Source organism: Barbus barbus, assembly GCF_936440315.1.
Source record: "Barbus barbus genome assembly, chromosome: 38".
Classification (NCBI taxonomy): Eukaryota; Metazoa; Chordata; class Actinopteri; order Cypriniformes; family Cyprinidae; genus Barbus; species Barbus barbus.
The window spans coordinates 4,511,222-4,529,832 of NC_136716.1; the positions used below are offsets into that span (position 1 = coordinate 4,511,222).

At 36.8% G+C, this 18,611-nt stretch overlaps 1 protein-coding gene across 3 annotated transcripts in view; it reads left to right on the forward strand.

The window, feature by feature from the left end:
* The window catches only part of LOC306857862 (cGMP-dependent protein kinase 1-like), a gene marked incomplete at both ends in the record, with an annotated part of 167,023 nt that overhangs the window by 25,258 nt on the left and 123,154 nt on the right, over nt 1-18,611 (forward strand). The gene's annotated exons all lie outside the window — the stretch shown is intronic.

Consider the following 18,611-nt stretch of genomic DNA (forward strand, 5'->3'; position numbering starts at 1 on the left):
TTTTGTTACAATACTACATATAAAATAGCTACCAAAATAAATGTTGGTAACTGCAGTTTGATTAAAAGTAATGACTAAAAGTTGACAAAAATGCAATGACTTTTCGTCAACTAAAACTAGACTAAAACTATGAAAGACTCAAATGACTAAAATGTGACTAAGACTATTAAGCATTTTCGTCTCAAGATAAAGACTAAGACTAAATCAAAAATGCCTGCCAAAATTAACACTGATACAGACAGGCCAATAAACCACAAGAGGCTTTGCATTACAGTGATTTTACCTCGGATAAGGAGTATTCTTTGGCAAAACCTGGTGTATTGCTTAACTTTGAATACTGAAAATTTCATGGCCATAAATTGTTTGTAAAAAACATGAAACTGCACCGTTTAAAAAATTAGTGTTTTTCTTTTTTAAATTCATGTTTGTTCCCATTTAACATTATTTAGATTAAATATTAAAGGCCCAGTTTACCTCATTTCACCCTATATAAAAAGTTTTTTTTTTCTTCAGAGATGCCTGTTTTGGGTTCCTCAAAAGAACCTTTCTGTGAACATTTTTTTTTTTTTTTATCGTAAAGAACATTAATAATCTAAATAACTTTTCCCCACCATAAAGAACTTTTTTGTCCAGTGGAAAGGTTGTGTGAGTGTTTACAGTTCTTCATGGAACCATCGATGCCAATAAAGAACCATTACTTTTAAGAGTTTATGAGATCAGTAAGTTGGTATCACTTTGTAATAAGGTCTGAAATTCTGAAAAACCTTCTGATCTTAAAATTTCTAAATGATTAAGCAGTTTATAGCTACAGTTTGGTGCTTGGTATCTGCTCTGTATAGATTAATTACCACTTGGATGTAAATGTCCCCCTCATTATGTAAATTAAATTTTATGGTCATTAAATTTGTAATACTTCTCACAGGCCCACTCCATTTTTTTATAATTTGTAAAATGAATGACTGTTATGAAAGGAAATGCTCCATGTAATCACTTTATTTTCTGAGAGCAGCACTGGAAACCCCGGCACATGTTCACACACCAAACTAGAGTCTGTTCAGTTATACATGTTGGTTGTCACTCTAGTTTATAACCAAACAACATGAGAACAGAACCACATTTGGCCCTCTAAAATAGGGCTGGTGCTTTTTGAACACTGGCTTCGAACTGAACTTGAGGAGTAATAACCGTAGCCTTATTTAATGCACTTCCAATTTAGCTTTTCATCTCCAGGCAGCTGGTTTGAATGGCGAGTTTTATGGTCACCTTGGATCTTTTCACAGACATAACATGGATCTCTTTCTTTTTTTATCATGTTATATTTCCTTGTGGTCTGTCGCAGGTTCTTCTGCAGTGTTGTACAAGTTCTTTCTAATGCCATTTGTGACATCAAATCTCCTCTGTTTTGTTGACCATAAATCAAAGTCCTTTTAGATGTATTCACATCTTATTCAAGCCATCAGCCGTCCATGTATTTGGTTTTAGACGCTACAGGGTTTTTCTGAATGCACGGCCCCCCTTGGTGCTACAGTGGTCTCTGGAAGCATTTAAAAGTTCATTTATATAGCCTGTCGGTCTGAAAGATAGTCTGAAGTTGATTGTGAACCTTGTAAAAAAATTGAATTGGTCTCCAGTTGCACTTCAAAAATATATACTGTTAAAAAGATGATTTCTAGTCTTAAAGATGTCTCCTGAGTGTCTGCACATATACTCTTAAAAATAAAGTTTCCAAAAGGGGGTTTATACAGCAATGCCATAGAAGAACCATATTGGGTTCCCCAAAGAACCTTTCGGTCAACAATTATTTAAGATATTTTTATGTGGTTAAATATTATTTTCAAAATCTAATGAACCTTTTTTTCAACAATAAAGAACAATTTGTGGAATGGAAAGTTTTCATGGATTTTAAAGGTTCTTCATGGAACCATAGATGCCAGTAAAAAACATTTATTTTCAAGACAAATCAAACTACTTTTAGAAGTGTTACCAACTAGGATGGAGCACAGAGTTTGCTTTAATACTAGAACCACTGGATGTGTAGCTTGCTTGCAGATTGCTTCCAAAATGTTTCAGTTACATTTAAAATTCATCATTAGGCGCTGTAGGGTTTTGGTATTTACAAAAAAGAAGTGCTTGAGTGGAAATATCCCGTGAACAACTGTGAATAGGCATTCAAGTGAGGCAGATGTACCATTCTGTTAAGTAGAGCCACTCACTGTGGTGTTTGTCACAGCACTGCACCCATGAACCATTTTTGCGTCTCCAAACTAACCCCTGCCAGTCACCACAGGAGGCATGCTCTTTACCTCCAAACCTTTCAGTCTGCTTCCAGTAATGCACACTCGATAGGCGGCTCACCTCCTCCTGGTGTATTGTTGTAGCTGTAGAATATGTCTCGGTAGTCGCCTCTGGCGACAGAGATGCTAATTTCCTCTAATTTATTGCCTTGCCCTTGTGTCCGCCCTCTCATTTGATTCCAAACCTCCTAAGACTGACTGTGGTCCTCTTCATGAATGTACGTATTTAGTAAGCAGTTTTTTGCAATAATGTGTATGCCCTTATATGAACTTAGATGAACTGAAAGTGAGTGAATGTGTAATTTTAAATGTCAAAATAGTTCACCCAAAAATTAAAATTAGCAGAAAATTAACTCACCTTCAGACCATCCAAAATATAGGTAAGTTTGTTTCTCCATCAGAACAGATTTGGAGAAATTTAGCGTTACATCACTTGCTCACCAATGGATCAATGCAGTGAATGGGTGCCGTCAGAATGAGAGTCCAAACAGCTGATAAAAACATCATAGTAATCCCCAAGTAATCCACACCACTTCAATCCATCAATTAATATCTTGTAAAGCAAAAAGATGAGTATTTGTAAGAAACAAATTCATCATACAATGCTTTTAATTTCAAACCATTGTTTACAGCTAAAATATGAGCCCTCTGTACATAATATTGCTTATTCCAGTGAAAAAGTCATCTTGAATCAGCTGAGAAATATACATAGTTTACAAGCAAAACCAGTCCATGATTATAGGCTCGTGTTTTGGCTAGAAGTAATAGTAATTTAAAATGCCTTGATAAATGAGTTTCATTAAAACACACAGCTTTTCGCTTCACAGGACGTAACTGATGGACAGGGATCATGTGGATTTTTGTGATGTTTTAACAGCTGTTTTGACTCTCATTCTGACGGCACCCATTCACTGAAGAGGATCCATTGTTGAGCAAGTGATGTAATGCTGAATTTCTCCAAATCTGATATGATGAAAATACAAACTCATCTACATCTTGGATGGCCTGAGAATGAGTACATTTTCATCAAATTATCTATAACAGGTGGGGAGAGTTTTTGTGAAGCCTGTTTATAAACAAGAACGATAGAAAAGCAGTTCACCTTTAGCTGGCCTATACATTACATTCGAATAGCTCAACAAAACTAGTGCTGAATGGCTTAACAATACAATGGATATTCAATTCACACTGTCTTAGTGTCTTCCATCTCTTAATGTTTATTAATATGCTGAATTAACTTCAGACAGACCCCGTTGGTGCACAGCTGTCTGAATTTGAAGCAATTAAGTGTTTGAAGCAACAGGTCACCCGATTTTCCGGCAGGCAAGTGAAGGAATTAAAGGTTAGGAACATATTAATCTGACAGCTGTTAATGAAAAACGCTTCAGTGCTCAGCTTCACTTATAAGATATAGGAGCAGAATTGAGCTCGATTGTCTGACAGAAGGATATGGTTTTGTCTTAACAGTTCGTTACTCATTAATTTGGGGGCTTTATATTGGTAATATCAATTTTGTGATACTCTATACAGTATGAATGTGTGTCAAATCTGTTATCTCTTTGTATTGTAGTGTTCATATTGGTTACACGTCTAACTAACTATAAATGCGGTCTGCACGGATCTGAAACTGAGCGCAGACATTCAGTGCTATTTATTGTTTGAATAATCAATTAATAGGACACACTAGAGCAACAAAACACACCTGTCAGTCACATGCAGAGGTGGGTAGTAACGAGTTACATTTACTTCGTTACATTTACTTGAGTACATTTTTTGGGTAACTAATACTTTTAGAGTATATTTAAAAATGGGTACTTTTACTCTTACTCAAGTACATTTTTAGTGAAAAAACGGTACTTTTACTTAGTTACTGTGGGCGACACTCCTCTCGTTACTTTATCTTATTGCAATACGTAATAATAAAGTAAAAAATGCTTCAGTTTATTCCAAACGCGCCGTCTACTTTTCTCTGGGCAATGAACGATGCCCATTCGCGAATGATTCATTCTTTTGAGTCAATTCTGTTCGAAGGCACGAACAAACCTGTTGGCAAACCAGTGAATCGGTTCGTGAATCAGTTTGAATGATTCGTTCAGTGTCGTCTGAAGCGGTTCTCTCTCAGATAACAGAAAGTTTAAGAACATCAAGAGCGATGAAGACGTGGCTTTGGATCTACAGTCAGGTGAAAGCAAATCTGAAAAGGCTATGGTTTGCTAGCTATGAAGATCTTTATTAGATGCACAGTGCTGTCGGTTCCACAGGTATAGATTCGATTGCACTGACTACACGATACCACTATGATATTACCAGTTAGTTATAAATGTACCTTATACATTAAATACAATCCAGAATTTATTCATTAAATAAGCTGTCACAGAGTATGAAATGAACACCTGCCAAACCCGCGTTAGTTCCAGGAATGCCTTTGCTTAGACACAATTAATGTTGATATTTTCACAATATTTACACTTGCAGAAATAAAAGCCACATTTGTTTACATTTTGCGGAACAGACGGAAGAAGATCCGTCATATGCATTTATTTTGTTATGTTCAGATGTTCTGTAGCGGTCTTCTGAGGAGATTTCTCTCTTCTCCATGTCAGAGGTTATATACATACAAAATACATAATTAATATACTTTAAAATATAATTTAATTCAGTGATGCAAATCTGAATCTTTATCAGCTGTTACTCCAGTTTTCAGAGTCATATGATCCTTCAGCAATCATTCTAATATATTGATTTATTATCAGTGTTGTTGAAAAAAACAGCATATGCTAGTTAGGTATGTTTTGAAGCTGGGATGCTGGTTTATGCTGGTCATGTGCTGGTCTTAAGCTGGTCGGACCATTAAACCAGCTCAAACCAGCATCCCATGCTTCAAAACATACCTATACCAGAATATGCTGGTTTTTTCAACAAGGATTTGCAGTTTTTTTTGGAACATGTGACATTTTGTTAAGGATTTTTTTTATGAATAGAAGGTTAAAAGAACAGCATTGATAATAAATCAACATATTGGAATGATTTCTGAAGGATTATATGACACTGAAGACTGGCGTAAAGGCTAATAAAAATTAAGATTTGCATCACTGAAATAAATTACATTAAAAAATATCTTTTGAATGGCAGTGTGTATGTGTATGTATATGTATATATATAAATATATATATATGTGTGTGTGTGTGTGTGTGTGTGTGTAAATTGTATCTAAATATCTATATATCTAAATAAAAATAGACTATATTCAGTATATGATCCAAAGTAACTAGTAACTAACTACTTGAGTAGTTTTTTTATCTGATACTTTTTTACTCTTACTCAAGTAACTATTCAGACTATTACTTTTACTTTTACTTGAGTAAATATTTCTACAAGTACTTTTACTTTTACTTGAGTACAGTTTTTGGCTACTCTACCCACCTCTGGTCACATGTTCCAATACTTTTGATAACATGAAAAATGGGTGGGTTCAAACAAAAGGGGCTATCTTCTAAGTTGTGTATCAGATCCAGATGAAAATACCTGTAAATAAAAGCTGAAATGTTAATCTCTCATCTCATATTCATCGTTTGATGTCAAACCCAAATGTTTTCAGTCTACAGCAAAAATAAAGGCATTGGCCTTACTGTTCCAATACTTTTGGAGGGCACTGTATGCAAATTTGAACTCTCACATTTTATTAATATTTTTTTTTAAATAAGGTAAACTTTGGCATTGAATTACAGAAAACTAACTAACACCGTGTTTCTAATATGGCAGCTGAGGGAGCGATGGCAAATTTGAGCAATGTAATCATTCTCTCAATATTGTTTTCTTCTTTTATAAAGAAATAGAAACACTATCATGGATTTTTTCTGTTGGAGCAAAAATTATATATAAATTATATATGTAGTTTCCATTCATCGCTGTTGAAGTTTGCCAATTAGATTTAATTAATTTAAAAGATTACATTTCATTTCATTTGTTTTTCTTATATTAATACAGCAAATTAAAAACTTTGGTATTGTTATCAGCCAAATCTCATCTGTCTTTAGGACATTCAGTTGTAAGTTCTAACTGCACCAAGACACCAGGTGTTCCTTCCTTCCTTCCTATAAATGGGTCCATTGTTGCATATTAGGCCAATCATCGTCATGTTATCTGCAACTTTAAGAGGACTTCTTCAAAGTACAGTCATTTGTGTAGAGAGGAGAAGTAGAGATGGCAAACTGCAGTACTGATAGTCAGTGAGTCAGTTGTACTTCTCTGTTAGGAATTTGCATGTCTTCCTTATGTTTCCTCACTTGGTGTATTGTATATACGTACATACATATACAGTATCATGGTACTCTGTATGTGAGCTTGCTTTAAAAGTCAACCCTTTTAGCTGACCCTTTTTGACAAAACACAAATGGAAATGGAAAAAAAACATTGCTGGGGTTAAGTGAGTTGTGGTAGGGAAAGGTTATGATCTCATTAAATCTACAGCCTGTGGGTCTCCTCTGCTGGGTTTGAACGTGACCTTTGTGCAAGCAGATCAGATTAATAACCACAAACCTCAAAGTTTGATAGCAACACTATGGGTTTTGGTGACACACAGATTTATCAAAGCTTTTCCCTAAAGTTTTGCATTTTTACTAGAGCTTCTCAAAAAACCTTTTTGATTTGGAGATTGGTATTCATCCAGACAGGAAAATATATGTCAAATTTATGTGTTACTTTAATTTATTAATAATAATAATGATCTTTGACAGAAACGCTATGGGTGTTGGAGACATACGGATTTAGCAAAGCTTTGAACTCTTGCCTTTCCCTGGTGTTGATATGGATTTCGATATGCATCTAGACAAAAACTGAAGTATTTTCTTGTAAAACACTCCAATAATCTTTGTTTTATTTATTGCGTCGGGGTAAGAAATGTGAATACCTAAAATGCTTATAAATAAATAAATAGAATTATTTAATTTAAGGCCAAACAGAACATTATAGGAGTATCTTTTCTTAAAGTTTTGTACTAAGTGACTTTGAAACCCTGACTTGATGATCTGACTTTATTTGTGTTAGATCCACTTCCAACAGTGGCTTTGACACAGATCTCATGTTGCTGCAGACTTTCCCGGTCAATCAAAGTGGCGAAAATTAGTGAATTTGTGTGAATGAGCGAAAAATGAGTGAACAAAGTGACCACCACATTTTTTAGAAGAACGAGTGTTTGGTTGTAGGCTTATCTGTGGGCCATCATTTGCAGTTTCATGCGTCACACACTAAAGCTTTATTAGAATTCACTGATGATCTGCCAAGTCGAGCCAATGCTGGATTATAAAACATGTTTGAGGATGACCATCAGTGACGTAAAATAAAAACATAATTTTGCGTAAGACTTCCTTTCCTGCTTACGTAGGGTGAAGAGTTGGCAAGAGACCCACTACATTTCCAGCACGCAAGTTAGTGTGATCCAAACAGGAAAAGCCCCCCCCCCCCTTATGCCCTCTAAAGACGGCAGAAGCGATGATGAAACAGAGCTATACTTAGCCATGTGAGATCCAAACACTGAGAACATGACTTGTCACATTTACTTTTGGAAAGACGCAGATGCAGCGGATCTCTGCTCTAGAAAAAAGCAAGTAACAGTTTCTCCAGTCTTCTGCCAAACTGACGCAAACTGTCCCTGCATGCCGGTGCCGGTGGTTGCGTAGCAACTCCATGAATGCTCACCCGGGGTAGTTTATTTACATCCGTATTAATATACTGTGCCCCACAAACCCAACATGAGATATTGTGTAAGATTGTCTGAAGTTTCAATCATGTGGAATGCAAAATGTGTGAACTACGGTGCGAAAACATGTTAGTCATCTGGAAATCTGACTGTTTATATGACAGATCCAATTCCAGGTAATGGGTTTTGACTGTGAAAATGCATGAAGTGGCCCATTTATTTTTTGTCTCCAATTGGGTTGTACAATTCTTATGTAAATTGGTGAATGACATGGCAATAGTCCAGACAAAAATGGAAATTCTGTCATTATTTATTCACCTTCATATTGTTCCAAACAACATGCTGTTGTTGTCTCCATGGAATGCTAAAAAAGGATTTTAGTGAATAATAATAATGACTTTAAATTCAGTCTGGTTCATACACAAAAATCATATGGCTTCTATGACTTGAAATATAGTTCACAAGTGAACTATATGTTTAAAATTATAAGGAAATGGGATGAGGCATCAAGAATAAGAAGTCAGTCGTTTAGTGATCCATGCAGGTTTCGGACAGCATGACCTGGACTGTCATTTTAAAAGAGATCGGTAGTTTCTACTGCAGATTAATGTTCTTCTGCCATGTATTCTTCATTAAAGGTGGGAGATTATTACCCTCATGTTTTCCAAAACTGTACAGTATAACTTTCTTCTATGGAAGACTAAAGAATATGTAATTTAGGTTTGGAACAACATGGAATGCTGACATAATAGGTAAACTATCCATTTAAAGTAGTAGTTCACTCAAAAATGAAAATTTGCTGAAAATGTACTCACCTTGGGGCCTTCTAAGATGTAGATGAGTTTTTTCCATCAGAACAGATTTGAAGAAATTTAGCATTACGTCACTTGCTCACCAATGGCTCCTCTGCTGTGAATGGGTGCCGTCAGAATGAGAGTCCAAACAGTTGATAAAAACATCACAATGATTCACAAGTAATCCATCTTTGTTTGAAACAAATCTGTCATTAAGCCATTTTAACTTTAAACTGTTGCCAAAATATGAGTCCATAATCATAACGCTTCCTCCTTTAAAAAAAAAAGAATCCATCCTCTTACATCAAAATTCACATACATATATGTTTAGAACTGTTTTGGACTGTTTGTAAATGAATGATCTGTGCATATTTCTCTCCTGATTCAGACCAGACGACTTTTCACCGGAGAAAACAAAATTATGAATGGAGTATTTTAATAATTTCTTACATGCAGCTTTTCGCTTAAAAAAAAAACAAATAATAATAATTACTTGTGGGATTATTGTGATGTTTGGACAGCTGACGGCACCCATTCACTGAAGAGGATCCATTCACCAATGATAAAAACATCACAATAATGTATGTAATGCTATTTTTGTTTTCCAAATCTGTCTCAATGAAGAAACAATCTCCTCTACATCTTAGATGGTTTTTATTTTTTAGGGAACTATTCCTTTAAACTCCTGAGTCTTCATTTCAATCTATTGAAGGAAGATCTTTTCAATTAATACTTATTTTTTCTCTTTCCTTTTTGTGCCAGACTTCCAATGTTAATATGTATGTGTCTTATCCACTGGTGATGGCGCAGTGGATAAGACACATGCCTTTGGTGTGAGAGACCAGGGTTCGAATCCACTGTGAGACACCAATGTGTCCCTGAGCAAGACACTTAACCCCTAGTTGCTCCAGAGGCGTGCGACCTCTGACATATATAGCAATTGTAAGTCGCTTTGGATAAAAGCGTCAGCTAAATGAATAAATGTAAATGTTTGTTACATGATTAAACAACCTCATTTAAAGTATTGCTTGTGCAAATTAACAACACAATTACATACATAAATTACAACACAGTAATGGGTACAACATAATACTATTGAATAATCAGTCAGCGATTAAACTAGATTCCGTGCCAGAGTGTAAAAGAACACTTTTAAAAACAATCTCGCAGAAATTGTTCTGTTTAAATTTTCATGAACAAGGCCCAATGATATGTGTACACTGCTCTCATACTATTGCATTATTCAACAAGTGAGCCTATAACATGTTGATGATGAGCAGGAAACAGAACCTGGGCTGCTGCAGCAAAACAATTAATACACTTCCAAAACAGAGGAATTAGTTTTGAGAGACTTCTGGGGTGAAGACTGTTAAATAGATCCGGTTTGATGAAGTGTTTAAAGTATGTGATAGCATTTGTAATATTTCAAACCAAAGTGGGTGGTGTTTCGCATTTGGTGCGAGTTGCTGTGTGGGAGTTGGATATTGCAGACTGGATTTTAGATTGCGGTTCTAGATCTGATCCTCAGCATTTCATGCTCACATCGACTCATAATTGGTTGGGCCAATGTGTGAGACCTCCCACTAGAGGATCAAGTGTCAATTAAATAGACTTTGTCAACAGCAGGCACCACTAAAGCGAAGGTTAAATCCAATGGCATGAACGTTTTGCAATGAAATGAAGGGTAAATCTAGCCTGAAGCTCTGCTACGGGTAATGCATTAGCGGTCTCAGCGAGGGCAGGGTGGTCTGGAACGGAAAGAATATTGCTTGTTTTAGTATTCAGAAAGATCTTTTTTTTTTTTTTTTGTGGATTAGGTTCCTCATAATGCTTGTAGACAGAGATGATGCCAGTTTATTTCAGCTGTGAAATGGGTTTCTTTGAAACTTTGAAACCAGACTAAAACCTCTACTCATTCATGAACTACAGTATGTGGCATAAACTGTTATGCAAGAATTTATTCAGATGATGTCTGACCTTGTCAAGCACCAATTTAGGGCTGGAAGAAAGACATTTTGCGGCCGCATTTATATTAACCTTTTACATGCAGCTAATTATAGTTGTATTATTCATACAAATGTCACAATGGTCACAAGCCTTTAATATAATTTGAATTTAATTCAATTTAGTAACAGCAAGGCTATCATCTGAATTTTAAAGTTTGATAAATGAATAATGTGACCTTATGATGGTTGTTTTATTTATTTTTTATTGTATTTTAGCAGTCAAATGGCAAAGCATAAGAATATACTCACTAAATGAATAATGAAGATGTTATAATGTTATGTTGTAATGTTATATTACAATAGCTTCAAATGCAGCTCATCAGTCAGATTGATAATATTCTACATGTTGTTTTTGCATATTTTCAAGCTGTTTTTGCGCTGATATCAGACTCCTTCATTTGTTATGAATTCTTATCTATTGGTTTGCAAGTTCCAAAATGAAAAGGGAAAACAGTCAAATGTCAAAACAGTAATTTGCAAAGTATTAAATTCACTAGATTAAACATATGCATTGCTAGATGACTGTAAAACATAGAAACAAAACAAGACATTTGGCTCTTTTGTGTTTCCACTAAGATAAAATAATACACAGTTTATATGTGAACATTATTTTCAACTTTTTGGCTCAGTTAATATTTTAAAAAGCCATGAACAGAGCTACAGTAGATGCTCTATGTTGCAATACCTCTGAAAAAACAAGAATATAGCTACTCTTATTACATGAATAGTTCATAGCATAATGAAAACTTTAATATGCTATGTTGTTGTTATATTATAATGGCTTCAAATACAGCTCATAAATCAGATTTATAATATATTACATACTGTCTTTACATATTTTCAGACTCATTTTTTTTTATGAATAATCTTATCTTTTGGTTTGTCCAATTTCAAAACAGTCATTTGCAAACTATTACTATGGCAATTCACTAGATTGTCAAAAATTTAAATTGCTACATGAAATATAAACATTATTAGGTTGAATTTCTAAGACATTCTGCCTTTTGTATATCAACGAAGATAAAATAATACAGGGTCAGAATGATATGAGTAAATGTGGACATACATTTCATTTGACTTATTATTAAAAAAAAAAAGCCATGAACAGAGCGAGAAGCTCTATGTTGCAAAAATAAATAAATAAATGAAATAAATTAAGTATTTTGCTGAAGAGCAAGGAGCAAATGTTTAGATCAAGTGTTTGGTTTGACATTTCCAGATCCCCGGCCACCCAGAACAGGAGTCACAGCAGTTTTATTTCTTATGAGACGGGGCAAAGAGCAAATGTTCATCATAAAACCAATGATTTGCATCTCAATATCCTGAGCTTTTGTAATATTTATTGCATGAATATTAATGTTAAACCATAATGTAGGCCTGTTTGCATTGCTTGCCAAAGGAGATGTTCAAGGGATGTACTCTTAAATGACAGATGGATATAATTTTATTATAAATATTTTAAATAGCTATAATCACAGCAATCATAATATTAGACTTAATGGTGTATTTGTAAAATAGATACCATAAATTTGTCATTTACTTATTTCTGTGATCTCAGTGAATCTGAGCCAACAATCTGTATTCTTACTGCACATACAGACACTGTGGGTTGTTCTTTATTCTTGCTTTTAATAGTAAAAAATAAATTATGAATGTTTCTTCAGTTTTAGGCACGTTTGTTGCAGTGGTTGACCCCCCCACCCCCTCCCCCCCTATTTTAGATTTATCAAGGTCACATTAAATCGTTCTCAGAGGCGGAATGAGCTATATTGCCAGGTATTTTTTACATTTACGAGGAATTTGTTTTCGTGACAGAAGCTTCCGCAGTGCAACAGAATGACAGTGACAGAACAAAAAAAACACAGATAATAAAAATAGAACACGTAAATAGGGAATAACAATATACAAATTGACAGTTGTATTCACAGGTTTATTACAATAGACAGTTTTGTATGTAAAGGTATATTATGTGCAAATTCGAAATGTAAATTAAGTATGTGTGTTAGATCGTTCTCCTGAAGTCCACGATCATCTCCACTGTTTTAAGCGTGTTGAGCTCCAGGTTGTTTAGACTGCACCAGACAGCCAGCTCCTTAACCTCCAGTCTGTAAGCAGACTCGTCACCGTCCTGAATGAGGCCGATGAGTGTGGCGTCATCTGCAAACTTCAGGAGCTTGACAGAGGGGTCTCTAGAGGTGCAGTCGTTGGTGTACAGGGAGAATAGCAGTGGGCAGAGAACACAGCCCTGAGGAGCTCCAGTGCTGATCGTACAGGTGCTGGATGAGAATTTTCCCAGCCTCACTAGCTGCTGCCTGTCTGTCAAGAAGCAGTTGATCCACTGGCAGACGAAGGTGGGCACGGAGAGCTGAGATAATTTGGGCAGGAGGAGGTTTGGGATGATAGTGTTAAAAGCCGAGCTGAAGTCCACAAACAGGATGCTCACATAGGTCCCTGGTCTGTCTAGGTGTTGCAGAACATAATGCAATCCCATGTTGACTGCATCGTCCACAGACCTGTTTGCTCTGTAGGAAAACTGAAGAGGATCCAGCAGAGGTCAAGTAATGTCCTTCAGGTAGGCCAGCACCAGTTTTTCAAATGACTTCATGACCACAGACGTTAGAGTCACAGGCCTGTAGTCATTTAGTCCTGTAATTTTGGGTTTCTTTGGGACGGGGATGATGGTGGAGCGTTTGAAGCATGAAGGGACTTCACACATCTCCAGTGAACTGTTGAAGATCTGTGTGAAGATGGGGGGCAGCTAGTCACCACAGGATTTCAGACAGGCTGGTGTCACACCGTCTGTGCCTGGTGCTTTCTTCCTCTTCTGCTTCCGGAAGACCTGGCACACATCGTCTTCGCTGATCTGAATTGCAGGTGTGGGGGAGAGGGGGGTTGCTGGAGGTGTTAATGGTTGTGTGGAGAGGTGTTCAGAGTGGGTGTCGGGTGTTTTTTCAAACCTGCAGTAGAAATCATTCAGATCATCTGTCAGTTGTTGATTCTCCACAGTGCTGGGGGATGGTGTCTTGTAGTTGGTGATCTCTTTCAGACCTTTTCACACTGATGCTGAGTTGCTGGAAGTGAACTGAATCCTTAGTTTGCCAGAATAATTCCTCTTTGCCACTCTGATCTCCTTTTCCAGTGTGTATTTGGCCTGTTTAAACAAGACTTTGTCCCCCTTCCTGTAGGCATCTTCTTTGGCCTGACGGAGCTGTCTGAGTTTTTCTGTGAACCACGGTTTGTCGTTGTTGTAAGTTAAATGAGTCCTGGTAGGAATGCACACATCTTCACAGAAACTGATATAAGATGTTACAGTCTCTGTGAGCTCGTCCAGATCATTTGCAGCAGCTTCAAAAACACTCCAATCAGTAAGGTGGAAACAGGCTTGTAAAACCCGCTCTGTTTCATTAATCAATCTCTTTATAGTCTTTAATACAGGTTTAGCTGATTTCAATTTCTGCCTGTAGGTCGGTATAAGATGAACCAAACAGTGATCAGAAGGGCTTTTCACGCTTGAAATTGTTAACCCTGGGTCATCCTAAACCCCAGATAAATGGAATCCTGTGTTATCTGTAATCACGTTTCACACTGCTCATACTATACCTGGGGTTAACTGTTAATCCTGGGTATTCATTAACAGTCGTTTCACACTGTACATTCCTAAACCCCGGGTTAACGTTCTTATTAGCATATTTGTGGTGTCACTGTCACTGATTGAACGAACAGCAGGCGACCTGTTTACACGTTTTATTTCCGTGTCTTTCCAGTTATTAAAATAAAGAAAAGTCGCTGCGTAGGTCTTTAGCCGTTTTAAGCCTCATGAGATGCACAAAGGCAAGAAAACAAAGACTAAAATACAAAAGAAAGAAAACACGGAGCAAAGTATGTTAATATTTCTTGGAATTTCTTTTAAGTGAATAATACTGTCTCCTCATCACTCCAGTTCACACGCTTTCCGTCTTTTGACATTTCTTACTTTTCTCTCACCGACTGTTGTTTACACTGCTGTTTCCTGTTACTGACGTGACACGAGCCTCGCTGCTCAATTTCTGATTGGCTGTCTGTTGCCAAGCATCCAACAGCAACAAACAAACACCGCTCCATTTCACACTGAACAAACGCATTGCGGTGCTAAGTTTGTTCAGTATGAAATGGAGCAGTGTTTGTTTGTGCTAATTAGGGCTGTGCGATTTGGGGATTTGCTAATTTTTTTGACAGATATTGCGAATGTGATTTGATTTGCGATTTTAAATTTGCAAAGTCAAGCTTCAGCTCAATATTGTCAATAATATGCAGCACAGTATGAGTATTGTTACCTTGCTGAAAACAATAGAAACCATCACAGAAATTCTTATAGTTTCCATATTATTGTTTTGGGCATTATTCCAATAGGAATTACTGTTGTTCTATTGGTATTGGTATTAAAACCAATACAATTCCCATTATAACCCTTAAATCTATTACATTTTCTATTGTGTTTTGGGAGAGGTTCTATTGGGTTTTTTTCTGCAGGGAAGATTATAATGGTATTACTACTTTTACAGAATTACTGAATTTCACAGGAAAGATTTGTTTATTTTTTATAAATAAAGAACTGCATTTCTTTAGTCAATTATAGTCAATTAGAGAGTTGTCAATTAGAGACTTGGACTTGTAACCCAAAGGTTGTGGGTTTGAGTCTCAGGTCCGGCAGGGATTGTAGGTGGGGGAGTGAATGTCCAGCGCTTTCTCCATCCTCAATACCACGACTGCGGTGAGACCCTTGAGCAAGGTACCAAACCCCCAACTGCTCTCCGGGTGCTGCAGTATTGGCTGCCCACTGCTCCGGGTGTGTGTTCACAGTGTGTGTGTGTGTGTGTGTGTGTTTGTTCACTTCTCACTGCTGTGTGTGTGTGCACTTGGATGGGTTAAATGCGGAGCACAAATTCCAAGTATGGGACACCAAACTTGGCCACATGTCACGTTCTTGAAAGCTTTTTACCATGGCTCCATAATTTATTTATTTGTGTATTTTTTTGTATTGCATTGTAGCTATAGTGTGTTTATGAGCTGCATGTAAGGTTAGCCAAATGTTTATCAATGTTATACATGACCACACAACATCCCAGAGAAAGGATAGAGAAGTATGCGATTAAGAGTGTTTGACACTTGAACATCTGGATGAAAAATAAGTGGCTTCCTCTGAAATGTCATGCTAAAACAGGGGTAGACTGCTAAATTATTTCCAGACGTTTTGTTTACTTGTGCACGACAAGCATCAGTGAGTCAGTGTCGACTCCTTTCTCTCTTCGCGGATCAGATAATGTGCAAATGGACCCGTTGGGATTTGCATTACTGGCTGTACGTCAGCTCCCACAGTTTAGGAGGAAGTGAGGCTGTCTTGCTGTAGTTTCAGATACAGGATATCATTGCTCCTGTGAATAATGAACAACATTATAGGAGTGAGACAAAACTTGTCAACAGTTCTAAAACAAAGCACATTATTTTTCCTTGTCTGCATTCAAGCATTACGGAACAGCATTTTGGGGGTTTTCAAGCATCAAAACAATAAAAGCTTAATACAGCTTTAAATTTTAAAGGCTTTGTTTGAGGATCATTCAAAATGTAGTATTGTTTTAATATAAGTACAGGTCAGAATACTCTTAGTATGTTGTTTCATTTAGTTTTTACCCATATGTTGACATTTTATTTTCACAAACGTTATTTGAAACATTAAAGTAGACGCTTCACTTGCATTTATTATGCTTTCTATGTTTATAAATAGCACCAACATTTCATCTTTGACCCATATATAGTCTTACTTATTGGCTTGTGTACCCTTCATAAATTCATTCAAATATATATTAATTTAAATAATTTAAAGAATATTATGTATTGTCTCTGTAGCAAATGGGAATTGTATATAAATAATTACAATTAATTATAATTATTTATATCAGCTGACAGTAATATCTGTAGCAGAATTAGATTGCCATCAACTGATCTGTCCGTCCAGCGAACATTCAGCGTAAGTTCATATCAACTCTAAGAAAGGATATTTCCTTGGCCACAGAAAATACTTTCCTATTAATGCATTAGAGCATCTAGTGAGGGTCAAAATCATAAAGAGACATTAATTTGCAAGGCAGAACCAGAAACTTGTGTAATTTGTGCACACAACTTTTATTAAATAAACGCTAACACACATAACTAATCTAAACAAACAGACTAATAAAGATATACTCATGCGTACATACAAAGGGGAGCTAAAGTGTGTGAATGAAGCATTAGTGAAGTGAAGTGAAGTGACATTCAGCCAAGTATGGTGACCCATACTCGGAATTCGTGCTCTGCATTTAACCCATCCAACGTGCACACACACAGCAGTGAACACACACACACCGTGAACATACACCCGGAGCAGTGGGCAGCCATTTTATGCTGCAGCGCCCGGGGAGCAGTTGGGGGTTCGGTGCCTTGCTCAAGGGCACCTCAGTCGTGGTATTGAGGGTGGAGAGAGCGCTGGACATTCACTCCCCCCACCTACAATTCCTGCCGGCCCGAGACTCGAACCCGCAACCTTTGGATTACAAGGCCGACTCTCTAACCATTAGGCCATGACTTCCCCTTGAGAAACCAGAGAATGCAGTTATGGAAAGAGTCGTTTAACCACCTGATTAAAACCATCAGCGCCGTTTATAACGGGGTCTATAACTTATACTAAACCTCTGTTTCGTTTAGTTAAATGTACGATACTTGCATTGCATTGGTTGTGATGAGTGTCCAGAATGCAGTCTCGGATGAAAGTCTTAATGGTTTCAAGGTTTTGGACACCCGATCAAGTTCTTCCGGGTTGAAGAGTGATGAATTCCAAAGATGTTCTGAGGTAGAAATGTTCTTCTCAGGTATAAAGTGAAAAAGAGCTAAGAAAGGGATCTGCTGAGGTCTGAGGAGCTTTGGTTGAATGGAAAGTCAAGGCCGCAAGGCCTGGCGCAAAACTTAAGGGTCCAGAAGAGCTCAGATCCTCATCTTCTCAGAATCTAACAGAACCGCAGACTGCGGGGCGTCACTGATGTGAGAGCTTTATCTGCTATAGAGGTCACACCTCTGGGCTGTCAAAGAGCCAATGAAGTCCTGAACTTTTGGAGTGAAAGTTTTACGACTCTTTGTTTCTGAACATGGTAATTTGCATAGGTAATTCACCTGGGTTAATGCACACACTACTAAAGATTCTTAGGACACTAATATGTTGCATATGTATCAACATGTAATATTCACTCTCAATTAGATCATCCGAAGACAAATTGATAGAGACTAAACATGGTACAGTTAAAGTGATATTAACTAGTGATCTATCATAAGCATGCATAAAACAGTATACAATACACAAAAACATATACAAGAACAGTAATAATATACACAATGACCTGAAGATATGTGTGTTCATTCAAAGGAAGGTTTTCCTATGAATTAAAGAAGAGTCCAATTTTATGGCATAATGTCTCTTTCCTAAGGGGAAATGAAGTGAGTTGCTCTGCTCGCATTCCTTTGAGCTATAAACTAGTGTTATCAGATGGGTTGCCATGGAACAAGAGGCCTGTTCTGCCTTTCTTAGGTGTTAGATGCATTTCGGGGGAAGGGTCCACAGACCCTCATAGTTGGCCTTTTGGTTAGGTGAGGGGGCATACGAGATTATTTGTTAAATATAACAAATAGTTGTGTCTGATTGAACCAAATGCTACATCTAAATAAATTTAGTATCTCAATATCCAGCTAACAGAGTTTTACTCTGTTTTTTTCCTTTTCATTTTTTTCCTTTTCATTTTCCTTTTGATTGGGTTTG